General features: G+C 40.3%; 1 long non-coding RNA gene across 3 annotated transcripts in view; it reads right to left on the bottom strand.

Annotated features, from left to right (window-relative positions):
* Window positions 1-11,667: 11,667 nt before the first annotated feature.
* Window positions 11,668-18,575, bottom strand: part of LOC111751631 (uncharacterized) — a 29,177-nt gene continuing 22,269 nt past the window's right edge. For 2 of the 3 annotated variants that reach the window (XR_010317369.1, XR_010317370.1), the window contains exon 3: window positions 11,669-17,860. This is a non-coding gene — a long non-coding RNA (uncharacterized LOC111751631). Of the gene's footprint in view, window positions 17,861-18,575 lie in introns of all 3 variants that reach the window. The other variant, XR_010317371.1, reaches the window with a different exon arrangement.

Below are 18,575 nucleotides of genomic sequence, written 5' to 3'. Positions count from 1 at the left end.
GTCCCCAAAAATTATGTGTTGTAAATTCTAACCTCTATGCCTATGGTTTTGGACCCCTGGTGGCACAGTGATTACGAGACCAGCTGCTAACCAAAAGGTTGGCAGTTTGAATCCACCAGCCACTCCTGTGAAACCCTATGGGGCAGTTCCACTCTGTCCTATAGGGTCACTATGAGTCAGAATCAACTTGACGGCAATGAGTTTTTTTATGCCTATTGTTATAATTCCATTTAGGAATGCATTGTCTTCGTTATGTTAATGGGGCAGGATTAGGGCAAGGTGTATCTTAAATCAATCTCTTTTGAGATATTAAAGAGATTAAACCAGGAACCAAGGAGAGATGGGGTAAGACAGATGCCAAGATACATGGAGATCTCCAAGGAACCAGGAAACAGAAGATGAAGAGAAAATGACCTCCCTCTAGAGCCAATGAAAAACAGAGAGTCTTTCCCTAGAACTGGCCATCTGAATTCAGACTTATAGCCTCCTGAACTGTGAGATATTGAGCTTTTTCATTGTCTCTTTCCACAGATATAGTCGATTTGATTCCTGTGTATTTCATCTGGTGAGGTCCAAGTGATTAGCTGAAGTTTATGTTGGTGAAAAAACGTATTTGCAACGAAGAAGTCATTCATCTTGCAAAATTCAATCATGCAATCTCCAGCATGGTTTCTATCACAAAGGCCATATTTTCCAACCACCGATCCTTCTTCTTTGTTTCCAACTTTCACATTCCAATCACCAGTAATTATAAGTGCATCCTGTTTGCATGTTCAATCAATTTCAGACTGCAGAAGTTGGTAAAATCTTCACAATTTCTTCATCTTTGGCCTTAGTGGTTAGGTAAACAGGAAAAAGATTGAGGTTGTGAAGGATTTCATTTTACTTGGATCCACAATTAACACCCTGGAAGCAGCAGTCAAGAAATCAAGTGATGCATTGCATTGGGCAAATCTGCTGCAAAGGACCTCTTTAAAGTGTTGAAAAGCAAAGACGTCACCTTGAAAACTAAGGTGGGACTCACCAAAGCCATGGTGTTTCCAATCACCTCATATGCATGCAAAATCCAGATGATGAATAAAGAAAACCAAAGAAGAGTTGACACCTTTGAATTGTGGTGTTGGTGAAGAATATTGAATATACAATGGACTGCCAAAAGAATGAACAAATCTATCTTGGAAGAAATACAACCAGAATGCACCTTAGGAGACTACGTTTCGCACACTTTGGACATGTTATCAGGAGGGATCAGTACCCGGAGAAGGACATCATGCTTGGTAAAGTAGAGGGTCAGTGAAAAAGAGGAAGGCTGTCAATGAGATGGACTGACACAGTGGCTACAACAATGGGCTCAAGCATAGTAACAATTGTGAGGGTGAAGCAGGACCAGGCAGTGTTTCATTCTGTTGTGCATAGGGTCACTATGAGTCAGAACTGGCTCAGCAGCACCTAACAACAACAACAAACTGTGAGAAAATAAATTTCTGTTTGCTAAAGCCATCTACTTGTGGTATGTCTGTTGTAGCAACACTAGATAATAAAACACTTGTTCAGACTAATTAAGAAATTCTCTCTAATTAAAATCACCATTATCAAAAACGACTGGGTTATAGAAGAAATTAAGGATGGAATAAAGAAATTCACAGAATCAAAAGAGAGTGAAAATACATCCTACCAGAACCTTTGGGAGACAGCTAAAGCAGTGCTCAGAGGTCAATTTGTAGCAATAAATGCACATATCCAAAAAGAAGAAATGGCCAAAATCAAAGAATTATCCCTATGACTCGAACAAATAGAAAGAGAACAGCAAAAGAAGCTCTCAGGCACCAGAAGAAAGCAAATAATAAAAACTAGAGCAGAACTAAATGAAATAGAGAATAGAAAAACAATTGAGTTAACAAGGCCAAAATCTGGTTCTCTGAAAAGATCACGAAAATCCATAAACCATTCGCCAAACTGAGAAAAGAAAAACAGGAGAAGAAGTGAATAACCTGAATTAGAAATGAGATGGGTGATATCACAACAGACCCAACTGAAATTAAATGAATTATAACAGAATACTATGAAAATTATACTCCAACAAATTTGAAAACCTAGAAGAAATGGACAAACTTCTAGAAACACACTACATACCTAAACTAACACAAACGGAGGTACAACAACCAAATAAACCTATAACAAAAGAAGAGATGGGAAAGATAATTTGAAAACTTCCAACAAAAAAAAGCCCTGGCCCTGATGGCTTCACTGGAGAATTCCACCAAACTTTCAGAGAAGAATTAACACCAGTACTACTAAAGGTATTTCAGAGCATAGAAAAGGAACGCATACTCCCAAACTCATTCTATGAAGCCAGCATAACCCTAAAACCAAAAACAGCTAAAGATACAACAAAAAAAGAAAATTACAGACCTATATCCCTCATGAACATAGATGCAAAAATTCTCTACAAAATTCTAGCCAATAGAACTCAATAACCTATCAAAAAAAAATAAATAATTCACCATTACTAAGTGGGATTCAGACCAGGTATGCAGGGATGGTTCAACATTAGAAAAACAATCCATGTAATCCATCACATAAATAAAACAAAAGACAAGAACCACATGATCTTATCAATTGATGCAGAAAAGGCATTTGGCAAAGTCCAACACTGATTCATGATAAAAACCCTCAGCAAAATAGGAATAGAAGGGAAATTCCTCAACATAATAAAGGGCACTTACACAAAACCGACAGCCAACATCATCCTAAATGGAGAGAGTCTGAAAGCATTTCCCTTGAGAACGGGAACCAGACAAGGATGCCCTTTATCACGACTGTTATTCAACAGTGTGCTGGATGGAGGTCCTAGCCAGAGCAATTAAGCTAGAAAAAAAAATAAAAGGCATCCAAACTGTAAGGAAGAAGTAAAAGTATCCCTATTTGCAGATGATATGATCTTATACACAGAAAACCCCCAAAGAATTTACAAGAAACCTACTGGAAAGCATCAGGATACAAGATAAACATGCAAAAATCAGTTGGATTCCTCTAACCCAGCAAATGGAACTTTGAAGAGGAAATCACCAAATCAATACCATTTACAATAGCCCCCAAGAAGAGAAAATACTTGGGAATAAATCTAACCAGATACGTAAAGATCTATACAAAGAAAACTATAAGACACTACTGCAAGAAGCCAAAAGAGACCTGTGTAAGTGGAAAAACCTTGCTCATGGATAGGAAGACTCAACATTGTGAAAATGTCTATTCTACCCAAAGCAATCCATACATACAATGCAATCCTGATCCAAACTCCAATAGTATTTTTTAACGCGGTGGAGAAACAAATCACCAACTTCATATGGAAAGGGAAGAGGCCCCAGATAAGTAAAGCATTACTGAAGAAGAAGAACAACGTGAGAAGCCTCACACTTCCTGATTTTAGAACCTATTATACTGTCACGGTAGTCAAAACAGCCTGGTACTTGTACAACAACAGATACATAGATCAATGGAACAGAATTGAGAATCCAGATGTAAATTCATCCACTTGTGAGCAGCTGATAATTGACAAAGACCCAAAGTCCAATATCCAGGGAAAGGACAGTCTCTTTAACAAATGGTGCTGGCATAATTGGATAAAAAAATACTAATTGGATATCCATCTTCAAAAAACCAAACAAGATCCATACCTCATACCATGCACAAAAACTAACTCAAAATGAAACAAAGATCTAAATATAAAATCTAAAATGATAAAAATCATAGAAGAAAAAATGGGGACAACACTAGAGGCCCTAATACAAGGCATAAACAGAAAACAAAACATTAGTAACAATGCACAAACACCAGAAGAGAAACTGGATAACTGGGAGCTCCTAAAAATCCAAAGACTTTACTGAAAGAGTAAAAAGACAACCTAAAGATAGGAAAAAAATTTGGGCTATGACATACCCAATCAAGATCTAATCTCTAAAATCTACAAGATACTGCAAAACTGCAACCACAAAAAGGCAAATAACTCAATTAAAAAATGGTCAAAGGATATTAACAGGCACTTCACCGAAGAAGACATTCAGGTAGCTAAAAGATACATGAGAAAATGTGCACGATCCTTAGCAATTTGAGAAATGCAAATCAAAACTACAATGAGATACCATCTCACCGCAACAAGGCTAGCATTAATCCAAAAAACACAAAATAATAAATGTTGAAGAGATTGTGGAGAGACTGGAATACTTATACAATGCTAGTGGGAATGTAAAATGGTACAACCACTTTGGAAATTGATTTGGTGCTTCCTTAAAAAGCTGGAAGTAGAACTACCATACAATCCAGCAATCCCACTCCTCAGAATACACCTTCTTACAGAGAAATAAGAGCTGTCACACGAATAGATATATGCGTACCCATGTTCACCGCAGCACTGTTCACAATAGCAAAAAGATGGAAACAACCTAGGTGCCCATCAATGGACGAATGGGTAAACAAATTATGGTGTATTCACACAATGAAACACTACAAAATGATAAAGAACAATGATGAATCTGAGAAACATCTCACGACGTAGATGTATCTGGAAGGCATTACGCTGAGTGAAATCAGTCACAAAAACACAAATAATGTATGAGAAAACCGTTATAAGAACTCAAGAAAATGTTTAAACACAGAAGAAAACATTTTTTGATGGTTCCAAGGGTGGAAAGTCAGGGAGAGGGGAATTCCCTAACTAGATTAGAAAAAAAAACTAAATAGTAGACAAGAATTATCTTAGGTGAAGGGAAGGACAACGCACAATACAGGGAAGTCAGCACCACTGGACTAAGAAGTTTCCTGAACACAACCAAACACTTCAAGGGACAGTGTAGCTGGGGCGGGGGCCTGGGGCCATGGTTTCAGGGGACATCTAAGTCAACTGGTGTAACAAAGTTTATGAAGAAAATGTTCTGCATCCCACTTTGGTGAGTGGCATCTGGGGTCTTAAAAGCTAGCAAGCAGCCATCTAAGATGCATCAGTTGGTCCCAACCCACCTGGAACAAAGGAGAATGAAGAACACCAAAGACACAAGGGAAATATTAGCCCCAGAGACAAAAGGGGCCACATAAACCAGAGACTCCATCAGCCTGAGACCAGAAGAACTAGGTGGTGCCCAGCTACCACCAATGACCGCCCTGACAGGAAACACAACAGAGATTCCCTGACAGAGCAGGAGAAAAGTGGGGTGCAGAACTCAAATTCTAGTAAAAAGACCAGACTTAATGTTTTGACTGAGACTGGAGATACCACAGAAGACATGGCCCCCCAACTTTCTGTTAACCCAGAACTAAAACCATACCTGAAGCCATTTCTTCAGACAGAGAATAGACTGGACTATAAGACACAAAATGATACTTGTGAAGAGTTTGCCTCCTAGTTCAAGTAGATACACAAGACTAAATGGGCAGCTCCTGTCCAGAGGAGAGATGAAAGGGATAGGAGCTGGTTGAATGGACACAGAAAATCCAAGGTAGAAAGGCGGAATGTGTGGTCACATTACAAAGACAGCAACAAGGGTCACATAACAATGTGTGTATAAATTTTTGTATGAGAAACTAACTTGAGCTGTAAACTTTCACCTAAAGCACAATTTAAAAAAATAAAAGAGTGTTTTGTCAAACTCCTGGGTTTAACCAACCTGGTAAGTGAGAAATGGTATCTCAGGAGAGTTAAATTTTGTTAAAAAAATCTCCATTATTTCCTTGACACTAACTTTTACTGGGCAGTTACGTAGTGTTAGGCAGAAAGTGCCTCACATGAATAAACTCAGTTAATCTTCACATCAACCGTGTGAGGTAGGTATAACCATCATTTCCATACTACATTGAGTCAGGAGCTGACTCTACATAAGCTAACAACGATAGATGGGGAAACTGAGACACAAGAAGAAGTTAAAAACCACATGGCACAGTTCTCACAGTTGGAAAGTGGTAGACCTGGTCTTCAAACCCAGGACTCTGACCCCAGATATACACACTTAACCTTCATTCTTCTCTCGCTGGATAAAAAAGTTGCAAAGCCATTTTCACCCTCTTCAGTAGTTATTTTATAATCAGGAAAAAGAAAAAAAGTTTCAGGAGCCTGATGCAGGAGACTGGATTGTTGGCAGGACTGTGCAGAGCGACACACATTCAAAGCAGTGCGATAGGTCACCATCTTTGAGTGGGGCAGCACTGTTTCCTACTTTGGACAAAATGCAATGGTACAAAATCCAACAGTAAGAGCTTTGGTTGTTATGTATGCAATGCATGCCCTGCACTTGTTTCCCTTGGCCATGACTGAACCTTTTTTTTTTTTTTTAATTGTGCTTTAGGTGAAAGTTTACAGTTCAAATTAATTCCTCATTCATAACTTTATACACATACTGTTTTGTGACATAAGTTGCAATTCCCACAATGTGACAGCGTACTCCTCCTTTCTTCTCCAGGTTCTCTCTGTCCATTTGACCAGTTCCTGCCCCTTCCTGCCTTCTCATTCTGCTTTTGGACAGGAACTGTCCATTGGGTCTTATATATCTGATTGAACTAAGAAGCACATTTCTCATGTGTATTATTGGTTTAGCCCTACCTAATCTTTGTCTGAAGAGTGGGCTTTGGGAATGGTTTCAGTTCTGAGTTAACAGTGTGTCCAGGGACCATAGTTTCAGGGGTTCCTCCAGTCTCTGCCAGACCATTCATTAAGACTGATCTTTTTACATGAATTTGAGTTTTGGTCTACGTTTTCCTCCTGCTCCGTTCAGAGCTCTCTGTTATATTCTATGTCAGGGTGGTTACCGTTGGTAACTAGGCACCATATAGTTCTTCTGGTCACAGTTTGGTGGAGCCTCTGGTTCATTTGGTCCTTTAGTGTTTTGGGCTAGTATTTTCCTTGCGTCTTTGGTTTTCTTCATTCTCCTTTGCTCCAAGTGGGATGGGACCAATAGATGTATCTTAGATGGCCACTCTCAAGCTTTTAAGACCCCAGATGCCACTCACCAAAATGGGATGCAGAAATTTTCTTAATAAACTATGTTATGTCAGTTAACCTAGATGTTCCCCAAAACTATGGTCCCCAGGCCCCAGCCCCAGCTACTCTGTCCCTCAAGGTGTATGTGTCCAGGAAACTTCTTTGTTTTGCATTGTCCGGTTATGCTGACTTCCCTTATATTGTGTGTTGTCCTTCCCTTCACTGAAGTAGACCCTTGTCTACTATCTAATTAGTGATTTCCCCTTCCCCTCCATGCCCGAATGAACCTTTCTGAACAGGATGATAGCCCTTGTTCTCTCCGAAGTCTCTAGGAGTGGATCTTTTCTTTTCTCTCCTAGCTTTTGGTAGCCCCTGGTGTTCCTTGGCTTGTAGATACATCTCCATGTGGCTGTCCTTCCTCTGTCTGTCTGCCTCTTTTCCTCTTTTATTAGGGCACAACTCAGATGGGATTAAGACCCACTTTACTCCACTATGACCTCATGTTAACTTAACTGATAATATTTTCAATGAAAGACCTTACTTCCACACAAGGTCTCATTCACAGGTTTGGGGGGTGGATAGGTGGGGGTTAAGACTTGAAAATATCTTTTTTAGGAACACAATTAAATCTACAGCATCTTCAATTTCCGTTCTGTAAAATGGCGTTAATAATTAGCATCACTTCAAGGACTAATGGGGAGGCCTAGTTCTGTGCTTGACGTGCACTGAATAACCAATAACTGCTGTTTGGATTGTCTGTTGCTGCCTAACAAGCTATCCCACAGTTTAGTGGGTTAAAACAACCATTTTGCTTGCTCATGATTCTGTGAGTCAGGAATTCATGCAGGGCACAGCTGGGTTGTTTTTCTGCTCCAAGTGGCATCAGCTAGGGTCATTCACTGAGCTCCTTTCAGCTGGTGGCTGGCCTGGAGTGAAATTTTCAAGAAAGCTTCACTCATCTTTGTGGTCTCTGTGCTCCTCCAAGTGGCCTCTCTATTTTCATGTGGCTAGTTTGAACATCCTTACAGCATATTGTTCTCCACTTAGTATGACTTCTTACATAACAGCAAGCTTCCAAAAAGAAACATTCTAATAGAGGAAAGCAGAAGCACTAATCCTTTTAAAGACTAGTCAAAGTGTCACTTCCATTGTATTCTGTTTATCAAGACAAGTCCCAAAGCTAGCTTTGATTCAAGGAGAAGGAGAAATAGACTCCATCTGTTGATAGGAAAGTGGCAAAGAATTTGTAGCTATCTCTAATCTATCACACAGTTGTATGCTTCCATTCTTTGACTATCTCTCTATTAAAGCCTTCAAGGCTTTCCACTGCCTGTAGAAGAAAATTCAAATTCTCTAGCTTGATCTTCTTTGAGACTGTAGTGCAGTTAGTTACTTTTGTGTGTGGCCTTTCTGCCATGGTCTTGTAACTCCCACCCAGGGAAAGCCAATTCCAGAGCAGAGAGGAGTAGCTCACCACCAGCAAGAAAGGAGACACCCAGCAGCAGGAGACAGCGTGATCAGCTTCCCAGCCCATGGAGAGGGAACGCTGAGTGCTTTCGGGCAGAGACTGAGAGCCAGGGTGAGGCATGCCTAGGAGCATGTCTGAGAAGAGGCGATCCTGATGGAAGAACTGTATCTTGAGTGTCCCTAAGCCTGAACTGTAAGTGTTACTTCCCTAATATACACCATAATTGTGATGATTAACAAACCCAGAGAGTGCTGTGGGAGGGATGGTTGGTGTTAAAATTGATGAAGGCAGCAGAGAGAGGAGGCATGTCTGACCCACACCTCATAGGAATCAGCCTTGGGCTGTTGATCTTGGTTCTCCTTCCCCCTTGTGGGGTTGGAGGAGGTCAAACGCCACCCCCAAGATGTTTTTACAGAGCCCATTCATAAATGGTCTCCAGTCTAACCTCTGGCTATCATGCTTACTCACATGCAACATACTTCCTCACACACTCTCACACAAGCATGCACACATATACACACATTCAAATACAAACACCTGTCGACTGTCTACTTTCCAGAAGACCACCAGAATAGCCTGTGCATGGAACAAAATGTTTTGCTTTTTTTTTTTTTTATCTAACTGCAGTTAGGGAAAGTAGCTCCACCTTGACCAAGTCCTAGTAATGTCTTAGAAAGGGGAGACCAGCAGCGGATGGTTATCGGGTTTTGGTCTCCGGGCTCAGGTGGTTTAAGCCAAGTCTTTCAGCAGGAGAATCTGATTAGAATTGGGCCATATTCACGATGCAGTAGTTTAGAATTGGTCAACACAGTGAGGTAACAGCCTTTGAGTGAGTCTTCATTACTAAATGGTTGTTTGGTAAGTGAACTTTTTGCCAGGTGAGCAGCCTGTTATTCTGAGAAGGGGACTATGTGCCCAAATGAGCAATCCTTTGTTTGAATAAACTGGTTCTCAGGAATTTCCAAAGCAAACAGTAAAGTGTTTAATGGTTTACGATTTTCTCTTTCCTGGCAAGGATTTTCTAGAATCAATGGTAGTCATGTTGACACAGGTGGTTCCAGTGTTCAGTGCTGATAGTTAAGCCACATGATGCAGGGAGTCTCAGTTCTCTACACGCCCACAGTCACTCACCCACATCAACCAGACTCTGAGTGGCCTTGCTCTTCCCAGTCTCTGCATTTTCACATCTTCACCCTCTTTCCTAATAAGGTTTATTTACTCACATTATAAATGTTATACATCCTCATCATTGGAAATTTTGAAAATAAAAAAAGCTTTAAAAATTTTAAGTTGAACATATTGTATATACAAGAGGGAAACCAGTTTTCTTCCACCTAACTTCATAATTTGAACTTATCACCATGTTATTTTTTAATTGTAAGGCATGAATTTTTATTGGCTGCATAAATTACACGTAGTAAAAGGACCATGATTCATTTAAATTAGTTCCTATTTTTTCACATTATAAATAACACTGAAATAAATATCTTGGAGCAGTTTGTTTGTTTGTTGTATTTCGATTATTTCCCTGAGGTACATATCAATTTATTGACCGTTACATTAAAAAAAAAATGTAACTTTTTACATTACAGGGGTATAAATGTTTTGAAGTCTTCAGTTATATTTGCCAAATTGCACTCTTAGGAGAGGGAGGGTAACAATTTGCCCTACCACCAAAGCATATAAAAACGAATGTCATGCTGCTTTCTCCAGTCAACTTTCTCTTCTCAGTGGTAACCTGAGTAAAAGAATATTGAATAAGGTTTTTCCTGTTGCCCCAGAATTTTACCTACAGTGCCAAAGCAAAGGACTTTCAGATTACCCACCAAAAACCAAACCAAACCTTTTCCCACCAAGTCGATTCCGACTCATAGTGACCCTGTATGACAGAGAAGAACTGCCCCATAGGGTTTCCAAGGAGCACCTAGTGGATTCAAACTGCCGACCTTTTGGTTAGCCGCTGTAGTTCTTAACCACTACGCCATCAGGGTTTCCAGATTACCCACAGGGCTTACTAAAAAGTAGTGAAACTGTCCTTCAGTGCTCACCTCCACTCCTCTGTCTGGCCAATAGAAGCAGCAATCTGCAGTTTATCATGGAGGGAGCTGTAAAAGGAGGTGAGTTGTTAGCCTGGTGGGATATATTGTGACATTTCCCTCTTCAAGTTGAGGGAACCATCATGGAGACTGAAGGTGCCTTCCAGGGAGATGATATTCTTCCTTTCTAGGCATTCTGCTGATGGAAGAAGAGCCACTGGGTGGGTCAGAACCACACACCTTTAGGTTAGCAGCCGAGCACTAAACTATTAGCACCTCTAGGGTACCTCCCAAGTGGTATTTAGCCATCATGTCTCCTTCGTCTCTTCCAGTTGGTGACAGTTTCTCAGTCATTCCTCACGTTTCATAACCATGACCTTTTGAAACAAAATGTTCAGGTATTTCATGAATGTCCTTCAATTTGAGTTTGTCTAATGTTTTCTCATAATTAGACTAGGGTTAAGGGTTTGGGGGAAGAATAACACAGAAGTACCATTTTCATCACAGCATATCAGGAGTTACATGACATCAACATGACTTATCTCTGGTGACATTAACCTTGATAATTGAAGGTGGTGTCTGCTAGGTTTCTTCACTGTGAAGTTACTATTTTTCTCTTTTCATATTCTATTCTTTGGAAGCAAGTCACTAAGTACAGCCCACACTAAAGGGGAGAAAAATTAAGCTCTACCTCCTAGCAGGGGCAGTATCTACATATATAACTTGGAATTATTCTGTAAGGAAGATTTATTCCTTCTCCCCTATTTATTTATTCAACTGTTTATATCAGTATGAATTCATGGATATTTATTTTACACTTTGAATTATAATCTAATACTACTGTTTTATTTTGTTGCTCAAGTTATTCTAGCTTTAGTCATGAGACAGCTCTTTCAGGTTGGCTCCTGGGTCTTTTTGGTGTGTTCCCATCCATTTTTTTTATTTAGTTTTGTTTTGTTTTTGAGCACTTCTTTACTTTATGTCACTACAAGATGCTCCAGGCTCACCTTGTATTTTCCATGCCCTAATTCTAAAATCAGCCATTTCCCCAAGGAGCTGTACTTCCTTTTACTGAAAAATGGTATTTAGAAACGAAGATCTGGGCTTTGAGTATGCTCATTGCTACTGGCTGTCATTGTTTCTAGGCCCTTACAATAGACAGAGCTAGGAAATACATGTGTATCCACCTTATATTATTAAACCAGCTTTCGAAGTTTTCTATTATATATATTGCCAAACCTAATGCTAACTGATAGGGTAAATGTTAACTGATAACATGAGCTTTCTTATAAAAAGGTAATGCAGATCTCCTGGAGTCTGGAGTCTGTCTGCCAACATAGAGATGAGTGCCTGCATCCTACCTAGAAAGTGATGGGGTGGGTTGTGGGAGAGCAGGGAATGGATGGGATTGGCTGGAGTTGCCCCTGATGGTGGGGAAAGGCAGCAGCAGTGGCGTATCCTTTCTCAGTGTTTGGAGTGGCAAGGGTAAGTTTCTCACAGGCCAATTGGGTGCTGAGGCAAGTAGTGGGGCTTAAGCCATTCAGAATTTTCTCCGTCCAAAAGGGCTGCCTGCTAAAGAAAAGGGACCCTAGCAATAAGATTTTTGTGGCATGTGTCACTGGGGTTGTTTACCAGATAAAATGCAGGTCTTCCAGTTAAACTGGGATTTCAGATAAACAACAAATAATTTTTAGTATAAGTATTAATGTAAGTATATCCCATGCAAAAGTTGTTTATCTGAAATTCAAATTTAACTGGATTCCTGTATTTTTATGCTAAATATGGTAATCTTTCACTGGGGCAGAAGTTGAGGTAGGGGTTGCCAGAGCTCAGCTAATCATCATATCAAGGAAGTACAAGGCCCTGAGCCTGTGTTACTTCTGCATCTGCTTCCCACAGTGCCTGTCATATAAAGGGCATCATCAGCCAAGAAGAATCCACAAACAGCACCACAGTCAGTAAACTAGGTGCTCCTAGTTACCCTTCAAATGCCACATCCTCTTTGAAGTTTCTTTAACTCTTCCCCAAGCCAAACAAACAGCTCCTCTGGCTTATATTCTCCGAAGCACAGTATTCATGCTTCTGAGTATACCCTGGCAGTCTGAAAAAGAGTCAGGTACTATTTACGGATCATTGAGTTAACTGCTGTGCAGCTCTCTGAGCTCTCTGTGTGCAAAGCTTATGCTCTGTTCATCTTTGTAGCCACAGCGACCACTGCAGTCCCAGATAAAAAAAAAAAAAGAGGCTCTAAAAATGTTTGTCCAATGAACAAGTGAGTAAATGAATCACTGCTCCCATTTTAGAGTTGAAGAACCAAGGCCCAGAAAAATCAAATTTGATTCAACTCAATTCAATTCAAATCCGTATACTTTTTTTTTTTTTAATGAGTCTACAGTCAGCAAGAAAGATGAATGACTGCTTTAAGAGCTGAAGTGGAGGACTCAATGATCAGTGATGATTAGAGACATGAAGGACATCATATGCCATCCAGCCCAGCTGGGGACCAACATGGCATCGGAGATGGCAGGTTTCTCTCCTCCACCCAGCCACTGGCCTCTGGAAGTGGTAGATAGAGCCTTGAATAGAAGTCAAAAGTTCCAGGTTCCATCCTGACTCTGTGACCTTGGGCAAGTCACTCTGCCTTGGTTTTCGCCTCTTTAAACTGCCAAAGGTCATCTAAACTAAACAATCTCTAAAGTTGTTTTGAGCGTATTTCTCTGTTCATTCTGTCAACCAGCATTTGTCGAGGCACTTTTGTGCTGATCTGGGGATACAAAACAAGACATAGTGGCTGCCCTTGGGGAACTCACAGTCTACTGGAAAGACAGAGAAATAAAAATTCAATAGACTGAAGTGTGGCTGGTACCATGGTAATAACAGCAATGGCCACCATTAATTTTGCATTCATACTCACCATGTGCCAGTCACAATCCCAGTTCTCACTGCCACTTTTGTGAGTGGGTGTCATTTTAATCCTCATTTCTTGATGAGAAGACCAAGGCTTAATGATGTGCAATGACTTGTTCAAGATCATTTGGCTAGTAAGTGGTAGAGCTACCATTTAAACCCAAACCTGCCTGGCTCAAAAATCAATGCTCATAACCACTCAGCTATACTTTTCACATACTGAAAAAAGTCATGAGCTATACAAAGGAGGGCATAGGAGAAGTTTCTTAAGGTCTTTCTAACTACAACATAAAATGCAGAAACCATTTTTACAATAAAAAAAAATTTAATGTTCTAGTCAGGAACAATTTCAAAAAAGGAAAATAATAAGAGCTATCAAATACATGATTTACTATACTCTATATAATCTTTAAATATATTAAGCATTTAATCTTTACAAAAAACTTATGAGAAATAAATTTCAGGAGTCACTCAGCCAGTAAATGACGACCTGGAATTTGAACCCAGACAATTTGGCTCCAGAGCTAGTGCTCTGAGCCATTATTCTATGCTGTCAAAGTCAAATGACAAATTGAAGGAGAAAAAAATTGAAACTCACATCACAAAGTGCTAATCTCCCTAATATACTAAGAGCTTTCCCTAAGAAAAAGACCAACACCACCACAGAAAATAAGCAACGCATATGAAGTTCATTTAAATTAAATACATAAGGGAAATGCAAATTCTAACTCTCCTGAGATACCATTACCAGTTTGGCAAAAACTCAGGATTTTGACAAACATTTTTTTTTTTAATTGTGCTTTAGGTGAAAGGTTACAGCTCAAGTTAGTTTCCAATTCAAAAATTTATATGCGCATTGTTATGTGACCCTAGTTGCTATTCCTATAATGTGACCGCACATTCCTCCTTTCCACCCCAGATTTCCCATGTCCATTCTACCAGCTCCTATTCCTTACTGCCTTCTCATCTCACCTCCAGACAGGTGCTGCCCATTTAGTCTCATGTATCTACTTGAAGCACTCTCTTCTTGAGTATCATTTTATGTCTTAGAGTCCAATCTATTCTTTGCCTGAAGAGTTGGCTTCAGGAATGATTTTAGTTCTGGGTTAACAAAGAGTTGGGGGGCCATGTCTTCTGGGGTTCCACCAGTCTCAGTCAGACCATTAAGTCTGGTCTTTTTACTAGAATTTGAGTTCTGCACCCCACTTTTCTCCTGCTCTGTCAGGGCATCTCTGTTGTGTTCCCTGTCAGGGCGGTCACTGGTGGTAGCTAGGCACCATCTAGTTCTTCTGGTCTCAGGCTGATGGAGTCTCTGGTTTATGTGGCCCCTTTTGTCTCTTGGGCTAATATTTTCCTTGTATCTTTGGTGTTCTTCATTCTTCTTTGCTCCAGGTGGATTGAGACCAGTTGATGCATTTTAGATGGCCACTTACTAGCTTTTAAGACCCCAGGTGCCACTCACCAAAGTGGGATGCAAAACATTTTCTTAAAGCTTTGTTACACCAGTTGACTTAGATGTCCCCCGAAACCACGGTTCCCAGACCCCTGCCCCTGCTACATTGTCCCTCAAATTGTCTGGTTGTATTCAGAAGACTCCTTAGCTTTTGGCTTAGTCCAGTGGTGCTGACTTCCCCTATATTGCGCATTGTCCTTTCCTTCACCTAAGTTAATTTTCATCTACTATCCAATTAGTGAATTCCCCTCTCCTTCCTTCCTCACGCTCGTAAGCATCAAAGAATGTTTTCTTCTGTGTTTAAACCTTGACAGAACATTCTTTATGGAGCTGTAAGGAAAAGCCTTCATATGCATGGCTGGTGGGAATGCAACTCAGTACAAAATTGATGGAGGCAGTTCAAAAGCCCAAATCTACATACTCTTTTAACCAGCAATCCTACATCTAGAATTTTATTTTACAGATAACTCACACATGTAAAATGGCATTAATATAAAGCTAGTCACTGCAGCATTCTTTCGATAGCAAAGTCCTGGAAACAACATAAATATCCATCAGTAGGGACTCCTGAACACATTTTGGTACATCCACACTACGGAATACTTTGCCGCTCATATTATGGACTGATATAAGACAATCTTCAAGAAATATTAAGAGAAAAAAACAGGTTCAGGGCAGTATGTACGATATATTACCATGTGTATAAAAAGAAGAAGGGAATATATTTTTGTGTCGACTTGTATGGGCATAAAAAAATACCTTTTGGACAAGATATAAGGTGGGAAGATGGGGGACAGGGATAGGAAAGAGAACTTCCCTATATGTCTTCTGCATTTTTTGAGGTTTGAACCACGCATCTGTATTGTCTATTTTTTTAATTTAACAAAGAATTTTTTTTTTCTAAAGATAAGCAAAGAAAATGGAAAGGGACACTTTGAGACTCTGGTTCTGAGAACTCAATGGTCCTTTAATGAGATAGACTCTTCATGAACCCACCAGAGCTAAAAAAAAAAAAAAAATGGGGATATATCAGAAATACCCGTGGGTGAAGAGAGATTCTTTCATTCAGATGCACATATAGTTCCCATATGTCCCTGAGGCTCATTCAAAGCTAAGATTCAAGCCCCAGGGACAGCTGGTAACGTGGGTAACTGTGGGCAACCAGGCTTTGCTCATGGTTGTCATAGCAACAGTGATGTTCCTATAGCTGGATTTTCATTGTGAAGTAATTATCAGGCTTTGTGCTGGGCTCCTCCACATTTGCAGTCATTTACATCAATGACTATTATGAATGAGCCTAAATTAGTTGCAATTTCAATTGAACTGTTAAGAGAAGCTGTGAATTAAGCCAGATTTACACAACCTTCCATCATGACTGGCAGACCTGGTAAGTTGTATGCCTGGTGCAGCTTAGGAGTGGGGTGCCATTTGCTCTGCTGCCATCAAAGGCTGTGGGATGGTCAAAGTCCTGCCCCCTTCCAGCCCAAGATGGGCAGTCCCTTCTCTCCTCTCCTCTCCTCCCTCTCCCTCCACAAGTAGTAGAAGTAGACCCAGCAGGCTCCTGGTTTCAACCTAGTACATATCATAAAACTTTCTGATTGGCCAGAACTTTAAAAGACTCATAGTTCTATACAATTAGTCCAACTTTATACTGGAGAAAACTTAAGCTTGGACTGCCCACAGGCCCTCCACTGAAAAGTGATGGAGCCAGTATTCACAACCAAGCTCAGAGCTTCTTCCACTTGTGCATCCCTCACTCGCAGGCCAAGGGTGAAAATTTTCTTTATGTTGTGTATTAGTTTCCTGTTTGTTGTTGTTGTTGTTAGGTGCTGTCAAGTCAGTTCTGACTCATGGCAAACATATGTACAACAGAGCAAAATACTGCCTGGTTCTTCTGCTCCAGCCTCACAATTGTTGCTATCTTTGAGCTCATTCTTGTAGCCACTGAGTCAATTCATCTCACTGAGGGTCTTCCTCTTTTTTCCTGACCCTCTACTTTATCAGGCATGATGTCCTCCTCCAGGGACTGGTCCCTCCTGATAATGTGTCCAAAGTACATGAGATGAAGTCTCGCCATCCTCACTTCTAAGGAGCATTCTGGCTGGACTTCTTCCAAGACAGATTTGTTTGTTTTTCTGGCAGTCCATGGTATATTCAATATTCTTCGCCAACACCATAATTCAAAGGCATAATTTCTTCTGTCTTCCTTATTCACTGTCCAGCTTTCACATGCACATGACGCAATTGAAAACACCACGGCTTGGGTCAGATGCACCTTAGTCCTTAAAGTGACATCTTTGCTTTTTAACACTTTAAAGAGGTCTTTTGCAGCAGATTTGCCTAATGCAATGCATCGTTTGATTTCCTGACTGCTGATTTCATGGGTGTTGATTGTGGATCCAAGTAAAATGAAATCCTTGACACCTTCAATATTTTCTCAGTTTATCATGATGTTGCTTATTGGTCCGGTTGTGAGGATTTTTGTTTTATGTTGAGATATAATCCATACTCAAGGCTGTAGTCTTTGATCTTCAGCAGTAAGTGCTTCAAGTCCTCTTTGTTTTCAGCAAGCAAAATTGGGTCATCTGCGTATCACAGGTTGTTAACGAGTCTTCCTCCAATCCTGATGCTGTGCTCTTCTTCATAGTCTAGCTTCTCGGATTATTTGCTTAGCATACAGATTGAATAAGTATGGTGAAAGAAGACAACGCTGACATACACCCTTCCTGATTTTAAACCACGCTGTATCCTCCGGTTCTGTTTGAACAACTGCCTCTTGGTCTATGTACAGATCCCACAGGAGCACAATTAAGTGTTCTGGAATTCTAATTCTTGCAATGTTGTCCATAATTTGTTATGATCCACACAGTCTAATGCCTTTGTATAGTCAATAAAACACAGGTAAACATCCTTCTGGTGTTCTCTGCTTTCAGCCAAGATCCATCTGATATCAGCAATGATATCCCTCATTCCATGTCCTCTTCTGAACGCAACTTGAATTTCTGGAAGTTCTTGGTCAGTGTAGTTTCCTAGGGCAGGCATAAAAAAAATTACCACAAACTAGGTGGCTTAAAACAACAAAAATTTATTCTCTCATAGTTCTAGAGGATAGAAGTTTGAAATCAGAGAGAGAGCAGGGCCATGCTTTCTCTGAAGGCTCTAGAGGAGAATCTGTCCCATGCCTTTCCCTTAGTTTCTGGTGTTGCGAGCAATCCTTGGTGTTCCTTGACTTATAGAAGCATCACTTCAATCTCTGGTTCAATCATCATGTGATTTTCCCTCCACGTCTGTGTCTGTATCTCTTCTTATATGGCCATCAGTCATATTTGATGAGGGCTCACCCCACTGACCTCACTTTAACTTAATGACATCTGCAAAGACTCTATTTCCAAATAAGGTCACATTTAAGGTACTGGTGGTTAGGACTTCAACAAACATTTTGGAGGACAGGAGTCAGACCACAACATGTTTAAAAAGTGACAGAGCTTCATTATGTCTTTAGTGAAAAGAATAAGTACTTCTGTATCTATCAGCCAAAGGAGAGTAAGAAGTGACCTAGTCCTGGGGCTGGCAGCCAAGTCCCCAAACTGATTGTGACATGCTTCCAGTGATTCAGAGAGACCCTTCACCCCTGGTTTAGGTGGTTACATTATGCCCATTCACATTCAACCACATCATTACCTCTCTCTGCCTTACATTATTCCATCGTCATGCCATGTACCTCTTAGAGGTGAATCCATTTTG

Source organism: Loxodonta africana, chromosome 13 (assembly GCF_030014295.1).
Source record: "Loxodonta africana isolate mLoxAfr1 chromosome 13, mLoxAfr1.hap2, whole genome shotgun sequence".
NCBI classification, from domain to species: Eukaryota; Metazoa; Chordata; class Mammalia; order Proboscidea; family Elephantidae; genus Loxodonta; species Loxodonta africana.
Note: the sequence above shows the minus strand (reverse complement) of the source record. Positions and strands in the feature narration are given on the sequence as shown.